This window comes from Artemia franciscana, unplaced genomic scaffold (assembly GCF_032884065.1).
Source record: "Artemia franciscana unplaced genomic scaffold, ASM3288406v1 Scaffold_1963, whole genome shotgun sequence".
In the NCBI taxonomy this organism is placed as follows: Eukaryota; Metazoa; Arthropoda; class Branchiopoda; order Anostraca; family Artemiidae; genus Artemia; species Artemia franciscana.
The window spans coordinates 5,609-29,378 of NW_027063037.1; the positions used below are offsets into that span (position 1 = coordinate 5,609).

The 23,770-nt window shown below is 33.5% G+C and overlaps 1 long non-coding RNA gene across 1 annotated transcript; it reads right to left on the reverse strand.

The window, feature by feature from the left end:
• Positions 1-236: 236 nt before the first annotated feature.
• LOC136042765 (uncharacterized) lies at positions 237-22,425 on the reverse strand. The gene is made up of 4 exons (XR_010621416.1): positions 22,232-22,425; positions 15,029-15,112; positions 7,947-8,085; positions 237-258 (listed from the first exon to the last, which is right to left on the reverse strand). It is a non-coding gene; the product is annotated as an uncharacterized LOC136042765 (long non-coding RNA).
• Between the last annotated feature and the right edge of the window lie 1,345 nt (positions 22,426-23,770).

The following is a 23,770-nucleotide window of genomic DNA, read 5'->3' on the forward strand; positions in this document are numbered from 1 at the left end:
AATCGGGGTGCTAGGAACAAAAAAAAAAAAAACCACGACAAAACCAAAGTGTTGCTCTCGCAACACAATAAGCCACAATATGAACTCTAGAAGTCCGGTAATTTCTCTCTATACATCGGAAAGCTTCAAGTTATGATAAGGATTTTAAAGCTAGTCCTAATACTATAAATATGGTTTTACTTCGAACTTCTCTACAAACAAGCCATGACCTGTCCTTTTAAGAACCAAAACGAGAGCCAATCATCGGACTGAACCATTCTGCAGAAGTGTCACCAAATTAAACGAAAAGAAACATTATTAAGCATTAATCCTAAAATTTGCAATAAAAAAATTAATCTACAAAAATTATTTTTATAGTGTAAAAAGTGTCCTTAATCCATTTGCTTTTACTGTACCAAAACTTTTATTTTGTGTTTTCACAAAATTTTTGTGTTTCTTAAAAAAAAAAAGTTTTTCACAAAACTTTTGTTTTGTGTTTTCCATAAAGCTTTAATTTTCGGTAATCCTACAAACATTGGGAAATATAATTATTTTGTTTGTCTGTACTTTTATCGATATTTCTTAGATAGACTGTGAAGCAATAGCCTAATTTTTGTTCGTTTAAGTTTCAACTTCCCTCAAAAAGATTCGTGTTGTTTTAAATTAACCTTTGACCGTTTTCAATTTGAATTTAATGCAGAAGAAGCACTGCAATGATCTATTTTATTTTTTCATGGCGGGGGGCAGCCCCCTCATATACGGAATAATTTCTGTTCGTTTTAAGTTTTGATGTCGCTCCTTACTTTCAGTTGAAAGAAAAATTATTTAATTTCTGATCGTTTTTCAAATAATGCTGAGAAATTTATGCTACACAAAATGGTGTACATGTTTTTGAAGGTGGACAAACTCGACAGTAAGGAAACAGTAATAATTTTTCTAACGAAGATTTTTCAGTTTTTCAAAACCTAAGCAAGATATTCGTAGGCCTATGTCTAGCTTATTTCTGTTAAGATCTGCCCCCTCCTCCTGATAAATATTTAAACATTCAGGTGTGGAACAGCAATAAACAAGAAAAGCTGGAAAGTAATCTGACAACTAGAAAAATATCACAGAAAAAAATGCAAATAGGTTCTTAGTGCTATGATTTCTCTATATATATTGCAGAAAGTTTTATTATCTCTATTAAACAGTAAAAAAAGGAAACAGTATGAATAAATAAATATAACAATAAGTAATTCTTCTTTGAAGATACAACTGTGAGTGGTTCCAAAACCATATGCCTACACTCCTCCAACTGTTGGACAATAAAATACAGAATATGAAAAAAAATTTCCGTATTCTAGTTCAACGACGGCTGAAACCCTTGTGTTTCAGCCGTCGTTTTTAAAGATTGTGACAAAAAGTCCAATTTTAGCATAAAAAGTGAGGTTTTGACAAGGGGTTGTCCCCCTCTTCAGGGGCGTAATTTACTGCGGTGCAGGGGAAAAATAACCCTCCTAGACGTTGGTTTACCCCGCAGACTCCAGTTTTCCCCCCTGTTGAAATTTAGTTTCTTAAAGAATCTTGTCAAAACTAAGCTGCATAATTCAAGCATTCATAGAAACGGGTCAGTTTCTTTAGTTTATCATAACCTTTTTAGTACTATATGGTTCATTTTTCAGTTTTTACTGTCATTTCACTCAACTTTGGAAAACTGGCTCCAACTTTACCATTTTTAATAAGATTTGATTATTTAGTCAACATTTTCGATGAACAGTAGTTTTATTGAATAAGTTCTTAATAGTAATGTTACTTAAGGAATTCAAATGGATGTAGACGGGTATTATTGTTCATATGGATGACAGTTCTGCAGTACTTGGTCTTCTATGTGGCTGAAGCCATCACGACCTCCACAACTGTGTTCTCAGATTTTGAAAGAGACATTAAAAATAAAATTGAACAGCGGAATCTTTTTATTAATTGGGAAATTTTTACAATAAAAATACTTGTTTTGACTCTTCAGGAATCCCTGATTTGTTTATACCGGATTCTAACTACTCGTCTCTTTACTTCAATAAAATGGGTTTTCTGTCAAAAACAAAATTTAATGGTGGAATTGCTCTGAGAATCGATAAACAATTTCAAAGTCGATCTTGATTTTTCAAAAATTGAGCTCATGGAACAAAATTTTAGCCAATCAAGAGAAATATAATCGCATTGCCCTTCACAAGCTCTAAACTATATTTTCAGATTATTTTGTTCTTCACCTTTCTAGGCTTGATCCTATTTTTAGGGAAAATTGTGTTAGTAATATTCTAGCATCTAATTCATGGTTGCCACCCCTAGCGATTTATCATTATTTCTGGTGATTTTTTATATTGCTTAAAGAAAAAAAATCACATAAATCTCCACCTGGTGTCAAGTCAACCTTGGTGTTATTTCCACTTTCGTAAAATTCTTTTCCATATTACTCTTTGGTAGCACAATTGAAAGAAGTTCTACTTTCCTATATTACTGAGAGACTGACAGGTTTACAGGAAAGGCTGTCGGGAACGACATATTGGCGTTTGTCGCCTCACCACGTTTTTATCTATTTGTTTTATTAATTTTATTACTTAATATTATTGTTGATTTTCGTTTTGTATCACGTTTTTTGTTGTTGTTTTTTCTAAAGTGTTTGCTTTGCTATTTATGTTTTCATGTAAGTGAGCTATAAATAAATTTTATTGTTATATATGTAAAACTTGGTCGTGCATAGATAGATAGATAGATATGTGTATTTTAAAGTCAAAAATACGGCCATCAACACGAAAAAGACACAAATACCATCAGCGATCATATCATCATCACAAATATCATCAGCACTTACATTTGCAATCGTCATAAAAAGAAGCACAAATATAATGAGCTTGCATGAGCCATCATAAAAAACACTTAACTAAAACACCATATTTACTCAATACTTTATATTTACTCAAATCAATAGGATTTTTAGTGAACAATATTTCCAGATATCTCGTCTCAGTTTTTCCAAATATCCGTTCCCTTATAGTGGAGGGTCCCTAGTACCAGCTCAAGCAATGCACCAAATTATCCTCTTCATCTTTTCAAAGCAGGCAAGTATACCTGTCTTCATTGGGACATCTTTCTTTTGAATATCTTTTAAATCTTGCGGTGTTGGAAGGCAATTAGTCCTGAGCTGCATCCACGAAGTCAAATATCTCCATCTGGTGAGAGCTCCTGCCTGTAAACTACCTTAACACCTTTCTAAAACTTTCATGTTTCCGATTCCTTTACCTCCTCACTCCATTTTTCTTCTGAGTGCGTATTCCAAATTGTTTTGGCTGCATCATAAGAGGGATTTTTCTTTTGCCTGAATTGACGTGAGGAACTTCCGCAGTATCGGATAAGCAGCAACATCTAGGATTTTGTTTCTAAACAGCAAGATTATGAAACTGGAACTTCTGCAGCAGAAAATCTAGGATTTTGTGTCTAAGCAGCAAAATCCTGAAGCAGGAACTTTTGCAGGAGTAAAATCTAGGATTTGTTTCAAATCTTTATCAACAGATTACTTACAGTTTTGAACCGGGGTAGAGATAAGATCCCACAATAGCTTGAATACCATTTCCAGGTAACTCGTAACGTGACGTTCTCAACGTAGTTGCGCAATGTTTTCCTGTTCGCAACTTAGTGTCTTTCTTGCAGTGTCTTTGACCGATGTTATTTTGTTCATGCAGTGCTTTTATAAGATTTCACAAGAGGAAGAACAATTACAATTGATAGATTTTTTCCGAAGACACTTCCGTCGCTACGGATTCAAATGGTACTAGTACTTGAACACAGTCATAGCTGTCTACCCACTCCTCAGATGTAAATAATGTATTAACACTTCCTAGAAGACCAAATGTGGAGTTTAATAGTGATTTCAGAAGCCTTGCGACGCAAAATGTAATCAAAGTTTAATTTCCTCGTGTATAACCGTCTACTCCTTATTTTCATGAGCTTGAATTATATTAAGCATTCTCTGAAAAAAGTATAAAGGCTAATTGACCATTTACTTTTTCTTTTTTTTTGCTGTTGTTGTTGTCTTTTCTTTTTTTACTCTGGGGTGGTCGACCTTCGCAGAGAAGTTAAAATTAACATTTTTAAGCAAAAAAGCATTTCGAAGCTACCTCTGAGAATTTTGGGCTATGACCTTAAAGTACATAAAGCTCCAAAAGTTTTATTGCGAATTCAAAAGAAATTTTTAAAACAAATAGCATAAATAGCAAAATGTCTCCCCAAAACGTGGGGAAGTTTTCTCACGTTTTACATGGAGATCTTCTCTGCAAAACTATACAGGGAAAACCGCTTAAAAATTTGTTATTTTACACTTGTAGTCAGTTTTACAAGCAACCAAATGTTTTCCAGGGTAATTGCCTATGGATTGTTTTGGCTGCCTGGCTATTATATCTCAAACAGTAGGCTAAGTTCTACGAAAAATATAGTTCAATCTCGCTCTCTAGGATTATAATGAGTGAAGGGTTGAGATTGCTTTCCAAATTCTGCAGATTGACAGATTGCAAAAGATCGTCCTTGTCGGCCAACCATCTAGGGCCCAAGCCCAACAAGAAGCTGGGTGTCCATGAATAGGGGGGATAGGTTAAGAATTATTGGAAATGAGAACCTATATTTGAGGAAAAACAGTCAAATACTACTTTTGCTGAACTGGAATCTTTAATTTTTACACTGAATTTGACCTTTCAAGCGTTTTCTTTTTTTTATGACTGTAGTAGTAAAAATGCAAATTACATCAATATTGATTTTCTGTTCAGAGTACCGACGATCAAATTCAAAAATACTAACTCAGTTCATCATCACCTAAAGATATAATCAGATCTTCACAAAGTTGGTTTAGGCAAACTTTGAAAAGTATTGGCAGACGGATCAAGCTGGTTGACTTCAATTTGATAGGCCAGCCTGTACATGAATTCATCTAACTTTACCCTTACTTAAATTTCAGAGTACCTGAAAGAACATGCAGGCTATGCAACAATTTAGTAAAGCCATATTGAGAGGAAGAATTTCTAAACGCTAGGCGGCGCTGATGATGCATCTTTTCAATACAAGCGCTACATTCCCCTATATAGGTTCCCACACTCATCAGTACAGACTTGGAAAAAAGAATAGACTTTAACAGCTTTTGTATCAGATTTTATGCACCGTTAGGCAACAAATACAACTGAGAGGTTTTTAGGGACCAGTTATGCAGCATCAGTTAACGAGGTTATGATAACCACCTTATCAGCACCTATTCAATTTCAAAATTTTTTTAATATTTTTTTTTAATACCGCGAGTTGTGTTGCGTCCACAATGAAAAAACGTGGATATCAAACAGTTCGTGGTAACGAACTGTAGTAAGGAGCGACCCGGCTCAATAGTAACCAAAAGTCTAAAAAATAGAATTTTGGTACCAATAGCTACATCAAAAGAATCGCATTTTAATGCTGATTTTAAATATATAAGTTTCATCAAGTTTAGTCTTACCAATCAAAAGTTACGAGCCTGAGAAAATTTGCGTTATTTTAGAAAATAGGGGGAAACACCCCCTAAAAGTCATAGAATCTTAACGAAAATCACACCATCAGATTCAGCGTATCAGAGAACCCTACTGTAGAAGTTTCAAGCTCCTATCTACAAAAATGTGGAATTTTATATTTTTTGCCAGAAGGCAGATCACGGGTGCGTGTTTATTTGTTTTTTTGTTTTTTTTCCCCAGGGGTGATCGTATCGACCCAGTTGTCCTAGAATTTTGCAAGAGGGCTCATTCTAACGGAAATGAAAAGTTCTAGTGCCCTTTTTAAGTGACCAAAAAGATTGGAGGGCACCTAGGCCCCCTCCCACGCTAATTATTTTCCCAAAGTCAACGGATCAAAATTCTGAGATAGCCATTTTATTCAACGTAGTCGAAAAACCTTATAACTATGTCTTTGGGGACGACTTACTCCCCCACAGTCCCCGTGGGAGGGGTTACAAGTTCAAAACTTTGACCAGTGCTTACATATAGTAATGGTTATTGGGAAGTGTACAGGTGTTTTCAGGAGGATTTTTTGGTTGGAGGCAGGGGTTGAGAAGAGGGGAATATGCTGGGGGAACTTTCCATCGAGGAATTTGTCATGGGGGAAGAAAATTTCCATGAAGGGAGCGCAGGATTTACTAGCATTACTTAAAAAAAAAACAATGAAAAAGTTTTTTTTTCAGCTGGAAGTAAGCAGCAGCATTAAAACTTAAAACGAACAGAAATTATTACCCATATGAGGGGCTCACCTCCTCCTAATACCTCGCTCCTTACTCCAAAGTAATTTTAGTAATTTCAACTATTTATTCTGCGGCTTTTGTGATTCAGGGGTCATTCTTAATGAATTGGGACAAAATTTAAGCTTTAGTGTAAAGAGTGAGGTACTGACGAGGGTGTGAACCCCCTCATATATGTAATAAAAACATAAGAATACACAAGTTCTTTACGTAAGCTAATTTATAAGTTACGTATATCTTTTACTTATAAAAAGATTCGTAAAAAATTAAAAGTTCTAGTTGCCTTTTTAATTAACCGAAAATCGGAGGGCAACTAGGCTTCCTCCCCCGCTCTTTTTTTCTCAAAACCATTCGATCAAAATTATGAGAAAGCCATTTAGCCAAAAAAAAAAATATACGAATTTCGTTTTAATTTTTCCTCCGCGGAGAGCCAAAATCAAAACATGCATTCATTCAAAAACGTTCAGAAATTAAATAAAAAAAAACAACTTTTTTAAATGAAAGTAAGGAGCGACATTAAAACTTAAAACGAACAGAAATTACTCCGTATATGAAAGGGGCTTTTCCTTCTCAACGCCCCGCTCTTTACGCTAAAGTTTTTTTCTGTTTTAAAATGTAGAGTTAAGAGAAAGAGTCAAAGTTTTTTTCTGTTTTAAAATGTAGAGTTAAGAGAAAGAGTCAAACTTTAGCGTAAAGAGCGGGGCGTTGAGAAGGAAAAGCCCCTTTCATATACGGAGTAATTTCTGTTCGTTTTAAGTTTTAATGTCGCTCCTTACTTTCATTTAAAAAACTTGTTTTTTTTATTTAATCCTTTAATAGACGATACCGTTGCATGGTGTCATATTGTTCTAAGTCATTTACCTCTGATAATTCGGATTCAGCTCTCAGATATGTTTATTTGAGACCTCATTAATAAGCTGGAGACCCTCTATATCCTTTATATAGATGATATAGAGATTCTCTATAGACATCCGTTGTAAAAAAAAAGAGGAATTTCAGACTTACGATAAAGATATCCATTTGATCTCGGCAACATCCATTATCCATTTGATTGTTATCCGTTTAATCTTAGCTATTACTAACTCCTAGATAAAGAGCGAAAAATATCAGCTGCACAAAGAAGTTTATAAAACTGGGATGTTGGGCTAAATCAAAAGACATTTTACGAATCCAAGTTGTCACAATGAGTGTCTGCAATATCTCAAGACGAGTGCCCACTTGATGCGCTGACTGCTAAGAAACCTAGAGATGAAGAGAAGACGGCACAATGCTCTTAAGTTAAACTTTCTGGAAATGTCAACTGGAATGTTGAACCACATCAACCGACATCTTATGCATCCGGGATGTGAAAATGACATGTCTGAAATACTTCAGAAACAGTAAAAAGTATTAAGTTGAAAGAACTAGCTTATAGAACAGGATTGTCGTTTTGCAACATCAGTTCACAAACTGGACCCACAAATGGGTAAAATCAATAAACCAAATCTACAATCTTCTTTTCGCGCATGCTCGTCGAATTCCAAACCTATACTGTGAACTCACAATCCCAATTGTCAATGGAAAATTAATTTCATAATTTGGATTCCCAGTAGAACGGCAAATTGACAATCCAGATTGAAATTTTGCAATTCGTCAGTAGAAAAGGCCTATAAGCTCTTTGGAAAAAAAGTATGATTACTAAACTAAAAATTACCGGCTGAATTTTCTCTGCCACAAAGTTTGCACTTGATAACCAAATTTGCTGATCCTCGTCCCCCTTTAAGTGGCACTGACTCTTCTTGCGTAATATACTGCCACTTCTCAGATTTGTCACCGCAACTCTGACATTTGAACTGTAAACAAAAATAAATACAAGATATGGGTCTTTCAAACGTCATTATCTAGAAACAGAAATTAATACAAGACAAATAATTCTCTGGACATTAAATCATTTTAATAGAAAATAATTTGACTTAATCCATCATAGTTAACACGATAATACTGACTTAGCAAAGAGTGATAAATGCACTATGTATTTATTTCCTTGGACTCATAATGTCAACAAGTCCAACAAACTCGAAAGATGTAGGGTGCTGCATCAACATGGCATCCATGTCGGTCGGTGGCCCAAAGGAGCTGAAAGATGGATGGTCCAGCATCACTGTCATCAATCCATATCGATGGCCCAGCATCGATATGGATGGTCAGATATGGAATGATTCATTTCGATGGATGGTCAGAGAAACTTGAAAGATGGATGGCCCCATATCCATGTCGACGGTCTAGCATCAAAATTGCATCCACGTCAACGGAGTGTCCAAAGAACTTGAAAAAAACTCTTTCAATCCTATGTTAGATGTTCTATCAACATTTTTAAGGGTTTAAGCCAACTTAACGGTAACCTGATGCTTTTTCAATGGCCCATTTGTGCCCGAGCAAGTAACTTTAGCATCACATGGCAGCGGGATCGAATTTTACGATGCGCGTGTTAATCAGAGAGGCAGGAAAAACATGCCACGAGGAGTGACATGATGAATGTACTGCCAGGGGCAAGGGCCCCCAAGGATGTGATTAGACCATACAAAACACAAACTTCATAGATAAATTTTAGTTAATAGAATAGATGGCATATTAAAATTATTGAATTCAGACAAGGATTTTCAACCTTCTGACGGAAGTGCACAAACTGAGACCATGGACTATCACCCCTTGATGCCCCAACCACAAAACTTTTTGTAACAATAAATCATAAATCAAAGGGTTTTTGAACTCTGAGCTGAGCTTCTATCTTCGGTCAATTTTGTATGAGGCGTTCAAAATCGAAAAAAAGTAAATATTTCGCAAACCATGGACATGAAAACCTCATCGAAACCAGAGTAAATCCAATGATTGTTCAGAGGTTTCTAGGCAAAGTCCTTGGGTCCCTCTAGAATCTACCTCCCCCTACTTGATACACGTAAAGACGTTGTATCTTTCTGAATACTAATCTTATATTGGTATTCAAAGAGTTCATGGTAACTCTTTCTCTTAACTTTATTTTTAAAACAGTAGGAAACTTTAGCGTAAAGAGCGAGGTGTTGAGGAGGAAAAGCCCCTTTTATATACGGAGTAATTTTTGTTCGTTTTAAGTTTTAATGTTGCTCCTTTCTTTCATTAAAAAAAAAACTTGTTTTTTTATTTAATTTCTGAACGTTTTTGAATTAATGCATGTTTTGATCTTGGCTCTACGCACACAAATAATTAAACGAAATTTGCATATTAATTAATTGCAACTAATCGGAAGATTTTGAGAAAAAAGGAGCGAGGGAGGAGGCCTAGTTGCCCTCCAATTTTTTTATTACTCAAAAAAGGAACTAGAAGTTTTAATTTTTTACAAACGTTTTCATAGGTAAAAAATATACGTAACTTACGAATTAATTTACGTAACGAACTACTATATTTGTATGTTTTTATTGCGTGTATGAGGGGTTTCAACCCTTGTCGATACCTCGCTCTTTACCCTAAAGCTTAAATTTTGTCCAAATTCCTTATGAATGAGCTCTGAATCACAAAGGCAGAAGAATAAATAGTTGAAATTACTAAAAATACATTAGCGTAAAGAGTGAGGTATAACGAGGAGGTAAATCCCTCACATACGTAATAATTATTTTTCGTTTTAAGTTTAAATGCTGCTTCTTACTTTCAGTAGAAAAACTTTTCATATTTATTTTTTCATTGTTTTTTCAAATAATGCTAGAAAATCCTGCACCCCCTTGATTGAAATTCTCTTCCCCCATGACAAGTTTCTCCATGGAAATATCCTCCCACGTAACCCCCCCCCCCTCTAATCTCCCCCCCCCCACAAAAAAATACCCCTGAAAACGTCTGTACACTTCCCAGTAACCATTACTGTATGCAAACACAGGTCAAAGTTTGTAACTTTCAGCCCCTTCAATGGGGACTGCGGGGGAGTAAGTAGTCCCTAAAGACATAATTATTAGGTTTATCGACTATGGTGAATAAAATGGCTATCTCAGAATTTTGATCCGGTGACCTTTGGGAAAAAATGAGCGTGGGAGGGGGCCTAGGTGCCCTCCAATTTTTTTGATCACTTAAAAAGGGCACTAAAACTTTCAATTTCCGTTATAATGAGCCCTATCACGACATTCTAGGACCACTCAGTCGATACGATCACCCCTGGGGAAAAAAACAAAAAAAACAACAAATAAACACGCATCCGTGATGTGTCTTCTGGCAAAAAATGCGAAATTCCACATTTTTGTAGATAGGAGCTTGAAACTTCTACAATAAGGTTCTCTGATACGCTGAATCTGATGGTATGATTTTCGTTAAGATTGTATGACTTTTAGAGGGTGTTTCCCCCTATTTTCTGAAATGAGGCAAATTTTCTCAGGCTCGTAACTTTTGATGGGTACAACTGTTCGTGATGAAACTTATATATTTAAATTCAGCATTAAAATGCGATTCTTTTGACGTAAATATTGGTGTCAAAATTCCATTTTTTAGAGTTTCGGTTACTATTGAGCCGGGTCGCTCCTTGCTACAGTTCGTTACCACGAACTGTTTGATAAACCAAAAATATTGTATGTCTTCGGCTTGTGATTGTTATTATTTTTTTCAACTGAAAGTAAAGAATAACATTAAAACTTAAAACGAACATAAGTTATTACGTATATGAGGGGGTTAAAGATCTTTTCTTTCATTCATTTTAGTCATTTGAGAATTGATCAACTTGTGACTTTCATAAAAATTGTTTCGACCTCTTTGGCCGTTTTGTACTCTTTGGCTGTTCTGACCTCTTTGGCCGTACTATGCCTTACAAAATTAGTTCCGCAAATATCGCTAACTTAAGTTACGGGGGAAAATCTTTCCATGGAGAAATTTCTTGCGGGGGAAGGGAATTTTCCATGGAGGGAGAACTGGATTTCCCGACATTATTCAAAAAACGATCAGCATTTAAATAAAAACAAGTTTCTTTTCGACTGAAAGTAAGAAGCAACATAAAAACTTAAAACGAACAGAAAATATTCTCAATAGGTCGCTTTTACGCTAAAGTTTCTTTCTTGAATTTTAAAAGAGGTTATTTTCTAATTAAACAGCCTTTGTTATTCAGGATTTATTCTCAAACAGCTGGAACAAAAATCAAAATTAGGTTATTATTAGTAAAAAAAAAAGTAGAATTAATATTCAAATTTCGTTTAATTATTCATATACGGTGAGCCGAAGTCAAAACCTGTATTAATCCAAAAAGGTCAAGAAATTGAATAAAAAAAAAACAGTTTTTTAACTGAAAGTAACGAGTGATGTTAAAACAAACAGAAATTATTCCGTGTATGAGAGGGGATGTCCACTCCTCAACGCCCCAGTCTTTACGCTATTTTTTTTTACTGTTTTAAAAGTAGTTGTGAGGAAGAGTCAATCTTTAGCATAAAGGTTGAGGAGGGGCAGCCACTCAAATGTACGGATTAATTTCTGTTCGTTTTAAGTTTTAACGTCACTCCTTACTTTCAGTAAAAAAAAATTGCTTTTGTCATTTAACTTCATAAAAAAGCATATGATGAAATAGAACGTTCAAACGATCACAAGTCACATACTTAGTTAAAGGGACTTATTTGAAACATCCACAATTTTTTTTTATTCATAAACACATAGATTTATGACAGGATAGTCTATGGCTATTAAAATTTAATAAAAAAAAAAAGTCATAAAGGTTGCAGTATGACGATAATAAACACTTCACAAAAAATGTCTGGCCTATACAAAAATTGGTTTAAGTCAGATTCGAGACAGTTATTGTAATAAAGACGTCCACAATCAATGCAATAGTCGCACGAGTTTTACAAATAGTGAGACATGCCACAACAATCAGTTATGCGAGGATTTCGGATCTGCAAAACCAATGGCCATAATTCGGGTTCCTGGACTATTCTCATCATTGAAAATTAGCAACAATCAAAGGCAAGTAATTAAAAGTTTAAATTTTGAATTAAACAAAATTATGAACTAAAATGATAATGAGCTAGGAAAAACTCATAATTTTCAGGAGAACATAATGTTAGAGATTACAATATGATCATCTTAAACAATAACACACAAGGTAAAAATATCACGAAAGGTGTCTGATTTCTATGAAATTCTTTTATAAAGATGGTAATCTTGGTGATTACGAATCCAAGGCTAATATTGGCATTTATGATAGAGATTCCCAAGAAAAAAACCTAATTTAAGCAAACCCTGGACCAATATCAAGCCTATTCTGGCCCTACCCTGGCCCCTCCCAACCGGCACTCCTAATCTATATTGAAATAGATAGACGAATGGATAACTCAATTAACATTGACAAACCCTCACAGCATATCAAAATTGAATAAATTCCCAAATAGATTGGCAAGCTGCTCAAAAACGGGCAAGTTATCTCGCGTCAAATCACGGCTGATATATTAGATGGTTACTAGTCTACATCTGTCATTGACACAGAAATCAACCTTCAGGTCCTACTACCCCTCCCTCTCCCCGATTTTTTGTACCCCTAGTCGCAATTTGAGTTTATTCTATTCCTCATATCCTCTCTAAAATTTCAAGCTCTTAGAGTTAGAGTGTATGATTTATAGAAAGTTATAATACTATACCATACATAAAAGTAATTAAGATGTAATAAAAGCAAACAAGCATAACTGACTAAGACTAAGAGGTAGAGCTAAATTGTATTTAAACCTATGAGCACCCACAGAGATCTTATCTTTAATAGGGGTGGGAGGTGTGTAATCCAGGAAAAATATCTTGTATATAAACACCATATTTTGCCTAAGAAATATTCTTCAAAAAAAAATTCATATTTGTAAAAAAAATTATGGAGAAAGAGGCAATTTCCCTGAGGGAAAATATGATATTCTGTATAATAATAATAGGAATTTTGGGTAGAAAAATAACATGAACCTTAAGATGTTTGGTTGTAGGGGGGTCCTTTAGCCACTGTGTAATTAACATAGATGCAGTTTAACTGATAGTACATTTAGTGCAATACACATGACATAAAATAGGAATCATGAAGTAAGTAAGAAACATGAACTTTGCTACGCCACGCTCAAATCATATTACTTCACAGAGGCAGAAATAGTTGATGAATATGAGATCTTGCATAATTTCTTGTTTTTTTTAAGTAGCTTCTGTGTGCATAAGAAATAAAATATTTTGCAAATTTGTTATATTTCTAGCCCCCGGTTTCGAGAGTGCACTTATAGAAGACAAAGCAACATCAGAAACTTACAGAACTTTAAGTTGTATTTTAAAACTAATATTATTTTTTCAAAAAAATGTATCTTTATACATTTGTAAGTTTTTAAATAAACAATTTGTAATAATAATATCTGACTCTTTTAATCTCAGTTTTAAATTTTGTTTATTTATCCAATGTGAGAAAATAGAAACATCGTTTTTTTTATTTTGTTAAAAATAGAACGAAAATGAATTCATCTTAACTTGCTTAAAATATAGGATTTCCGCTTTTCTTTAATGATTATTAACCAATTTTTATCATGTTTTTCAATACAGAAAAACAAACGTTAGGGCATTGCTTCAAGGTGAAATTTAATTATACTTTTTTTTAATACAGGAAAAGAAATTCCTGAATACTGACGTTAATAGGATAAGATTCATGTCTACGTTAATGGACACAATCACGAACAATCATGCTTAGAGAAATAGTAGTAACCTCTTAAAGAGCATATAGCATAAAAGAATTTAAAAACTACTTATAAATAACTTTCTAGTGGGATTTTTTTTGCTATGACACATATGGGAAATATCACCAGAAATCTAAACGTCATAGTAATAAGTTTTCGCCATTTTTTTCGGTTTTGAACATTTTTTGACTTTTCTATCTCGAAAAAAGGGATTCATTTACAAAGGAGCAATTTCTAAAGTGGTCATTACATATAAAGTCTCCTTGACAAACTTAGACGTTTTTTTTTTTTTTCTTTTTTAGGATAAGAGTAATTGGCGGTAGACTTGTCTTGATTTTCTAAGAAGTAGAGCTTATATCATTTTTTCTGAGATAAAATGCTATCTGAATTTTTTTCTATTTTGTAATTTTCATCTTATAAATTTGCTACCTTTTGTCAAAACAAAATATTCTAGCTTCAAAAGTAAACTTTTTAGAAACAATATAACATCACAAGTTAATTTTTTTTTCAATTATCTTTTTGAAGTGTATTCATAATTTGACTTAAAAACCAATTCCGTATTTCTTGCAATGTAGAACTGACCAATTTTGGAATGATATATTACAATTTTTACACAAATTCCTAATTTTGAAACCTAGCTCTCTCTAACTCAAGCAGCAATGTGAAAAGCAAGCATAAAGACGTAACTTTTCTTTGTAAAAACAAAACTCGCACTAATAAATAGTGTCTCCATTTTTCATCCCACAAGAAACTCTTTGATATCTAAAAGGTAGCCAAATTTTCCTAGTAAATAGACAGGCACAAAGTTTGAGCTGAGATCAGAACAACATCTGCAAATTCCAACAAAGATTATCTTGATCAGAGATCAGCATTGGATAGATCCAAAGAGCTTACTAAAATATTAAAATAGAAGACAATATATATTGATATAAAATATTGTTTACAATATTTGACATATATAAATATTTATTTACTTCAGATATGCTTTATTGAATTAGTTGTTTTTAAAATATTTCCAAAGGAAGTACATCTTTTCTATTATGCTACAAGATGATATAACTTTTAATTAAAATCAATATAATCAGTCCAACCAAAATGACAAATTGTAACCTGCCTTGAGATACCATCTAAAATCTTCCCCAACAGGCGAGAGGGCAGCAATATTTTCCAAGTCACAGGAGATTTGAAGTGAAACTTTCTGAAAAGTAAGGAATGTGAGGAAATAGGAATAAAATCTATACCTTTCTCCTTAGAATACATTTATCAGAATTAAGGGATATTGGGGATCAAATTCTAGCCCCCTTTCATTCTACACTTATTTGAACAATGACAAGAAGTTGAAGATTTTGGGCATAAAGCAATTTCTGAGGCTTCAGGACGTCTTTATTCAAGAGGATTCCCGTGTGCAGTGGTTGAAGCTACATGAGCGTAGCAGTTGCCTAGCGGATGTGCTTCGTGTGAGAGAGCACTCAGTGCATTAGCTTAATGAGAAGAGAAGGGGACTTTACTTAAGTCCTATCAGTAAAATATAACTACTTTGAGAGAAAATTACAAAGCAAATTATTCATTGGCCTTATTACAAGTAAGGAGATAGAAATATAAAGTGACCCTATCTGCGCTTACAGAATGAAAATTGACTACGGCATCATCAAATGACACAATAATAAAATTCACAAAATACTGAAAAAACAAACAATATTGAAATAATAATGGAAGTGGGATGGATATGTGTTACAAGAAGATGCATTAATGCCAAAATAACCCTAAATTGTTGTGTCTGGTTTAGGCTGTTACAAAAACGGCTAAAATGACCAAAAATGACAGCTAAAAACACAAACAGTGTATGGTCTAGTATGATACAGTGATACTTTTGTTTAAACTTCTGATTTTCTTGTATTTTGTTTTAGAATTTTAGAATCTTCTAAGCTAAATATATAAATAATGTTCACGATTCTATATTTACCATCTATATATCCCCCACCAAAGAGTTCAATCCTTACTTAACCTGCCAAGACACATTGATGATTTTGTTTAAACATATTATTTTCTTAGAGTTTTAAATTTGCTGAGCTAAATATACAGAAAATATCCATGATTGTATATTGTCCATCAAAATATCTCCCTTCCCATACCATATAAGATTTCTAATCCCCACACATCCTTACTTTTTGGTAAAGCCTGATTTTATAGGTGAGTTTTGACACTCAGAATTCTCTGGGTAAAGAATATACAGGAAATTGAAAGGGTATACATTACGTTTTGCTTGATATTTCTCACATTGCAGTTTTAATCATATTGGTGATTTGTGACTTCATGTATAATAACAATCTTAATAAAAATTTCACATCCCTTGTGAACTAGGCAATGTGATGCCTGAGTTTCGGTTTCACTTTCATATTGTAATATTAGCCTTATTGTCAACAAGCTTGTAGTGGAAACTCGAAGCTATTTGTGAAATACATATCTGGATTTGGCATAAAACAGAAAAATCATTCTAGGATATTGCTTCTTTCCACATTACATATATTTTACATACTTTTGTTCATATTTGGCAACAACACAGCTTAACCTTGCTTGTTTTAATACATTCTAGGTTCGCAATAATGGCAGTTGCTCCTCTATAGATGTTGATATTTCAAGGGTTGTTTCAGTGCAGTCAATATTTGTTTTGGTAAGTCTTTCATAGGGGGACCAAAAGTTGTAACCATCTCGATCAGAATATAAAAACATTGGTGATATTTCTTTGTTCAAGAAAGTAATTTAAGAGACCATTTTTAGTTAAAACTATTTTCAAATCTCAGTGTGTTATTGTAATGTATCAATATCATAGTTAATTTGCAAATGTTGTGGAGCTGAAGGGAAATGCTTGATTCGAAGTTTGTTTCCCAGGTTTTTAATGTATTTGATTTATCACCTCTTGGACAAGTTTTTACTTAATTGAGCTGGTCACAACAATAATGTTGTATTTTTTAGGTTATCATAAATATAGGATTAAGTTTTTTGAAGTTAGTCCTAGTCTGGAAATAGGGGGCCAAATTCAAGATTTTGAGCCTTAGATCCATTCTTGAAATTTTCATTTTGTAAGAGCTAAGAAGAATTTTACTCTATACAAAAATTGAAGATAAAGATAGGATTTGGCCTATTTCAAAAATAGTTATCACAGCCTATCTGGGTTGAATTCATGTTTTGGAGTCAAAACAAAAAACAGACAAACATCAAAGAACAAGATTAAAGTCAATCATACACATAAAACTAACAAAAGAATTCATTTGATCAAAAATAAACATGATATGCAAAAAAAACTATTACAAAATTAGTAAATTAGGAAGAATTATTAACAGCCTAAAAAACAGGACAAAAGCAGGCAGATTTGAAGCAGTAGCTTAGTTGGCAGTTTTAAACTTAAGTTTCTAGTAGCCAATAAGGAACAAAAGTTGAATTTCGTGTCTTAACATCAAGCAGTAAATCAGCCAAGATAATCAAATGGCCAATGGCTGATCAGATATCAGCCAAGATAAGATATTAAACATTGTGCATTATCAACATTGTGTTGTCTTACAATAAATTGTCCATGCAAAAATTATTTAATTCCATCATAATTTCACTGAAATCTGGAAGCATTTATTTGGCTGAAATTGGTTCCAAATTTAACTATCTTTTCAACTGTTTTTTACATATAAGCCTATTCCTTTTTGACATTGTTATAAAAAACAACTCAAAAACTCCATAAGGTAATGGATCTTTTGCCATGAGGTTTACATTTCAATTGCCACTATTTTAAAGCTATTACATCTACTACTGGCAAGACAAGCCTCCTTTTTGGTGTTATTTTTGACAAGATGATTTTTTGTAAGAAACAATTGTAGGCAACATTTTCAAACATCATTTATTGCACAGAAGAACCTTTAAAATGATAGACGATAATGCTTACATTTACTTTAAACAGTTCAGATTAACATAGATATAGTAATATTTCATAGTTTTTAGTAGGTTTTGGCTGTTTTTTTTTTTTTTTTTTTTTTATAGCCAATATTTGGCACACTGATCATCTCTACATTGGGAGAAATTACAACCCAATATTGTTTATACAAAATCAATGTTTTAAATTCTGAATGCATATACTTTGTAATGAAATACATTTTTAATATTTAGCCAAATACAAGCTAAGCTATCCTCATCTAAAACCAAAACCATGTTTTTACCATATATACCTGGCAATTAAAATTTTTATTTTAGTAGTAGCCACTAGAAGTGGTGGTTAATGTAAACAGACTGTACGCCTGAGGCTCTAAAAGATTATAGCCTAAACTTCATTGCATATAGCCAAAACCTCATCAATGTATTATAGACAATATATATATATATATATATATTATATATGTATATGGGCCATATTCCAACAGTTACATGATTTCTATATTCAGGCCAGACTGCTTAAGAGGAATGAGCACAAAAGAATTTTGAAATACTTGTTCTTTGACAAAATATTTTTGTATAAAGGCCTTTGAGAGAAATTTATTAGTATTCATCCAGCAATTGAGCTATAATGAATAAGCAAACTCAAGATAAACCTGCAAATGTAAGTACATTTGACCTCATAATCAATTAGATTTATAATGCCTAAGCTTTAGTAATATAAAAATCCACTTTTTTTTCATTACACAAAATATATAAATCCAACATTCCTACTTCACTATTCAACAACTAGTTTTAAACTAGCCCTGATACAATCCAGTTTGTGGTTTAACTGTTATCATATTTGCCCATCTCCAGAAGGCTTAATTTAAAGACTTTTGGTTTGAAAAGGGTTTCAGTATGTAGAAAAAACTTCTACAAATCTAACTGTTTTATTAGAAGTTTTTTTCAGAAAAGGGTACAAAATTCCAATTTTCTTAAATAGAAGCATTTTCACCTACAAATTGAACAGAACAAAAAAGTTACCTATTCCCAATGTAAGTCAGAACCCAATTTGACATTTGTCAAAATGCTTGGGGAAAAACTTGTAGTTGGATCCTTATGCATTTGACATGCCTATTCATCTTACCTTATTTCTTTGTTTCTCTTGAACTTTTTTTTGATGTGTAAATGTATAAAACAATATTCAGTAAGTCAAAGAAAAACTGAAAATATTGTCTCAAGTATAGGGAAGAAATTAATCATAGGGAGTGTAATCTTGTGACTAAGGTCTCTATAATATAATGCATGATATAAGTCACTCTATGAATGCTGCCTGGAATGGCCCATTTTCTCTAAGCTTTAGAGGTCCAGTAGAGGTTTCTTTGTTGTTCACAGTGATAGTGGCCATTTCAAAGTTAATCTACCATTTTATTCCACTTCAAAAATTTTACTTTTGACTATTCTTTGTCTGAAAAGTCCAGAATTCTTGAAATATGCATGTCCTACTTAAGATTATTAGATGTTTGAGGCAACAAGAAGTTTCACAAGTTTCATTAACATTTTGGGTGGGATAGGCTCTAAGAAAACAGGAGCAGATTTCAACAATTTTGAAAAGTTTATTGTCATTATATTTGACTTAGTGGAATTTTCTTTCATATGTAAACTCCTAGCTTCATCCAAAACATGGGTAGGATTTTGATGGGGTCATTTTTGATAATTCTATGACATACTTCAAGGGTTAGCAGTTTAGCTACACATTAACACCTTTGAGGGAATTTTACCAATTTTATTAATCAATACTACATATAAAAGTGGTACTAACAAGGTTTCTTGAAATCCATACTAATTAAGGAGAGGTTCAGGGAGAATATTTTGTATTTTACAGCTAAGGATCTATTTGAAAGAAAACATATAAAATTTACTAAGAAAGGGTCTACTTCAAATTTATTCAAGGATAAAGGAATTAGGGTGTTGTGATCAACAAAGTCAAATGCTTAGAAACATGAACATAGCATAAGACCAAGCAGTAGTTTCTCAGATGATGGAAAAATCAAGTATCTAGCATCTAAACAGTAAAACATTTTTTACAAGTTTTTTCAAAATTTTTCTAACTTTTGACAAGATTACTACAAGATATTCTCAAACAAAATGAATCTCATAATAGATGCCAATATCTACATTTGAATCTAGCTGAAGGAAAATTTTTAGTTGGTCTTGTATTCCACTACATCAGACAAAAATTCTGAAACTTGGAACTTAATTCTGTCAACATAATATTAGCTGCCATTTTAACTTATTTGTATCAAGAAAAAGCCAATGTGGCTACATTTTAGAGAAGATCACATGTATTCTGATGCACTGGTGCTGATCCCAACTTTTTATGCAAAAAAAATATAACCAAGTAAAGACAGCTTGAACATTAAATAGCTAAAATATTGTTGGTAGCTCATTTTGTGTTAAAAAAAGGAAACTAACTGAATTGAATATTCTTTTCTTATCTAGAGGTATTGGATATAGTGCCCATGTTTCACATTGTTAAAATTTAATGATGGCTTCAAGAGATGCTGTTCCTAGTCACAAAAAGCAGTGTTATCTGGTTTTGAATGAAAATTTCAACAGTGGTTCCAAAATAACACCAGTTAATCATTAGTGCCTTTACACTAATCAAAACCCCATCATATAGCCTGTATTATTTATTTCTAATGCATTTGGCTACCTATCACTACTGTTTTTATGGTTCTTGTTTTGTCACAGTTGATTCAATTTACAGATATATAGCTTAGAGGGTTGAGAGAATACAGAAGAAATGTATAATTTTTTGCACATAAGGGGGGGGGGGGTGGAGGTAAAGTGTAGGAGAGATACATGCAAAAAGTCTTAGATAAAATTATAGTTAATTGACTTCTTGCTAGCCTATCTTGGAGAGGGTTTAGGTTAGGAAAATGAAACTTTCAGGGATGGGTCTACAGACTAAAGTATGTCATGGGAAGGTATTTTGAAGTACCTACCTCCACTCCTTCTCCCTCTAGAGGGCCCTGACCTTTGATGACCTCTAAAAGTATGTGTGTTATAAAAGTGAAACCTTGCAAAATAGATCTTCTGCTTAAATGAAGTACAATAAAATTGTTTTCAGGTTCATGACTTTGCTCAATCCCATTTTATAAGGTTTTAAAGATATACAAATACATTTCCTAAATTTTGAAAAAAAAACATTGATATGGCTCAAAATTCTGCTCAAATAACAGGAATTGCATTTCAGAACTAAAGGCAGATAAAAAGCAACTAGTAACTGAAAATTAAGGTAAAATGTTGTTTTGTCAAAATTTCAATAGGTATAGACCTGTCATGTAGACAAATTTCAGTGCCCTCTAGAGGGAGAAGGAGTAGAGGTAGTACTTCAAAATACCTTCCCGGGACATACTTTAGCCTGTAGACCCATCCCTGAAAGTTTCATTTTCCTAACCTAAACAGGTCTATACCTAATGAAATTTTGACAAAACTATTGAAACTCTAGAGGGAGAAGAAGTGGAGGTAGGTACTTCAAAATAGCTTCCTGGGACATACTTTAGCCTGTAGACCTATCCATGAAAGTTTCATTTTCCTAACCTAAACCCTTTCCGAGATAGCAAGAAGTCAATTAACTAGAATTTTACCTTATTCTGCATAGCTGGTAAACATATCACAGTTCATATTATTGACTTACCAATAAAGTGAACAGACCACTTGATGCCTTTTTTATGCTCTTTATAAATATAATGTTTGCTTCTGTACTAAATCTAAATCTAAGCACTTTTAGAGCTCTTAAAATGACAAATTTTCAATTGAAGTTACTGGTTGTTTTTGACAAAATAATAATAGCCTACCTGTTCTCAGTGCTGTTTTTGAAAAAAAAATATTACATTTTCTGAGTGCCAAAATTATTTATAATAAGATTAGCTTAGGTCAAAAAGTGCTTAAATTTGAATTTGCAATATAAGCAACTATTATATTTATAAAGGGCATAAAATAAAACACCAAGTGGTATGTTCACTTTATTGGTAAGTCAATAATATATACAGTAGTATGTTAACTGCCTAGCCTATTATGAAGTAAGAATTTTTTCTTAATAGCCTATGTTTCCTTCTCAGTAGCCCCTAATCTACACCTAGATGTTTCCAATTTTATATATTCCAGGGGCTGTAACTGTGACTATCAGAGAAAGTGGAGAAGCAGTTGTTTTGCTTTCTCAGGGTAGGCTAATGACAATTATTCAAAAGAGGCAAAAGAGAATCTTTTGGTACTACTTTTACTTTGTTCAATTATTTTTTTCAGAAGAGCCATAGCTTGGAACTGTTACCAAAACTTCCTGTCAATCTACTGAACTATTCAAAATATATCCTATGAAACATTGCTATACTAAACTTGAATTAGTCTAGCCTACCATTATTGGCTATTGCAGTTTCGAAGAGTATGACACTAGAAGTCTTGAAGAGAAGATTATTTGACAAGGATTCGCTGCCTAGATTGAATCTTTAGTCTTCAGACGAGTTATTTTAAAGCCTGGGCCAATCAGTAACTACTACTCTTTGTAACACGTTCTCTACATTAGAATTTATTTGCGAGGTAAAGCTGACGCAGTGTTGCCTGCATTTTCGAAAATAAAGTACCGTAAAACACCCCAGACTTTTACCACTGATCCCAAAATTGTAATATGTCTGTTTTTCTGACGTGTTGCGCTACACGCAAGACACCAATTTTTTTTTGCACTACGCGCAACACGCGAACGATCAGAAAAGTACATTACAATAAAGAGAACAAAGTATCAAATATCTTCTTTCAAAGATATTTGGGCTATCTCTTTTTCGCTGCGGAGACCATTTTGGGGTCACTCCTGCAAATAGCAGAATTTCGATACAATAATGAACAATCAACAGCCTTAGTTTTTTTTATCTTCAAAACTGACCTGACGTTTCCAAATAAATGCTCAAATTTACGTATAACATTTGAAACACAACCGATTAAGTACATTTAAGGAACTTTGACTTATTCAACATAAAAAAACGAGAAACAAGAACTGCGGGTAAAACGTGGAGAGACCGATGGTTAGACATAAACTGCAATTAAAAGACTATATGGCATTGAGGGTCATTATCCAAGTAAGAAATCGTAACGTCACTTGCAGTAGCAGATATGTTATATTCTCTTTCAGAACTTCCCCAGTTGGGATGTGTCACCATGCTCATTGGGGGCTTCCAGTCCTCAGTAACAACTTTCTTAGCACCACAAGAGCATTCACGGTAGTAAAGCCGAGTTTCTTTCTCAATTTGGTCTTTTTGAGATTGACAGCAGAAAAATTCCTCTCAGCACAAGCAGAAGATTAAAGGCAGGATTAGCACTTTCGTCATGAATTCACCCAGGAATGGAAAACTTTTTATTTGAGAACTATCACACTGTTCTTCTACTTATACCAAAAATGAACCAGGTCAGGGTCCGCATACTTTTTGAGGTCAGAGCAAAATGGCAAACGTTTCAATTCCTTGGCAAGATCTTCTAAATCACTTGCTTTGACAAATTTGAAAACTGGGCAAGTAGTGGAACAATGTTCAAGATCCTATGGTCGGGACACATTGTTGTCTTTGGGTCTAGTATTTCCAGGTTTTTAGTCGACGACTTCTTTAACCTGAAAAATGATAAAAAAAATCTTTTCGTTGATAAGCAAGCCCTCTGCAACAATCTCAGTCTTTCATATCTCGGAAAAGGAATGGATTCCTGAGCAATGTCAGAGAGGCTTCGGTTTTATCCACGTACGATGGCTTCAAAAAATGACTGACAATTGCTTTTTACAGCTCACTAACCCGATTGTAAAAAATATGAATTTGTGTCTCCTCCAACTGGAATTGTCTATTCAAGAATATAACAAACGGTAGTATGTATGCTAAGAAAGCAAAATAGGCTTTGAAGATGGGTGACAGCAATTTCT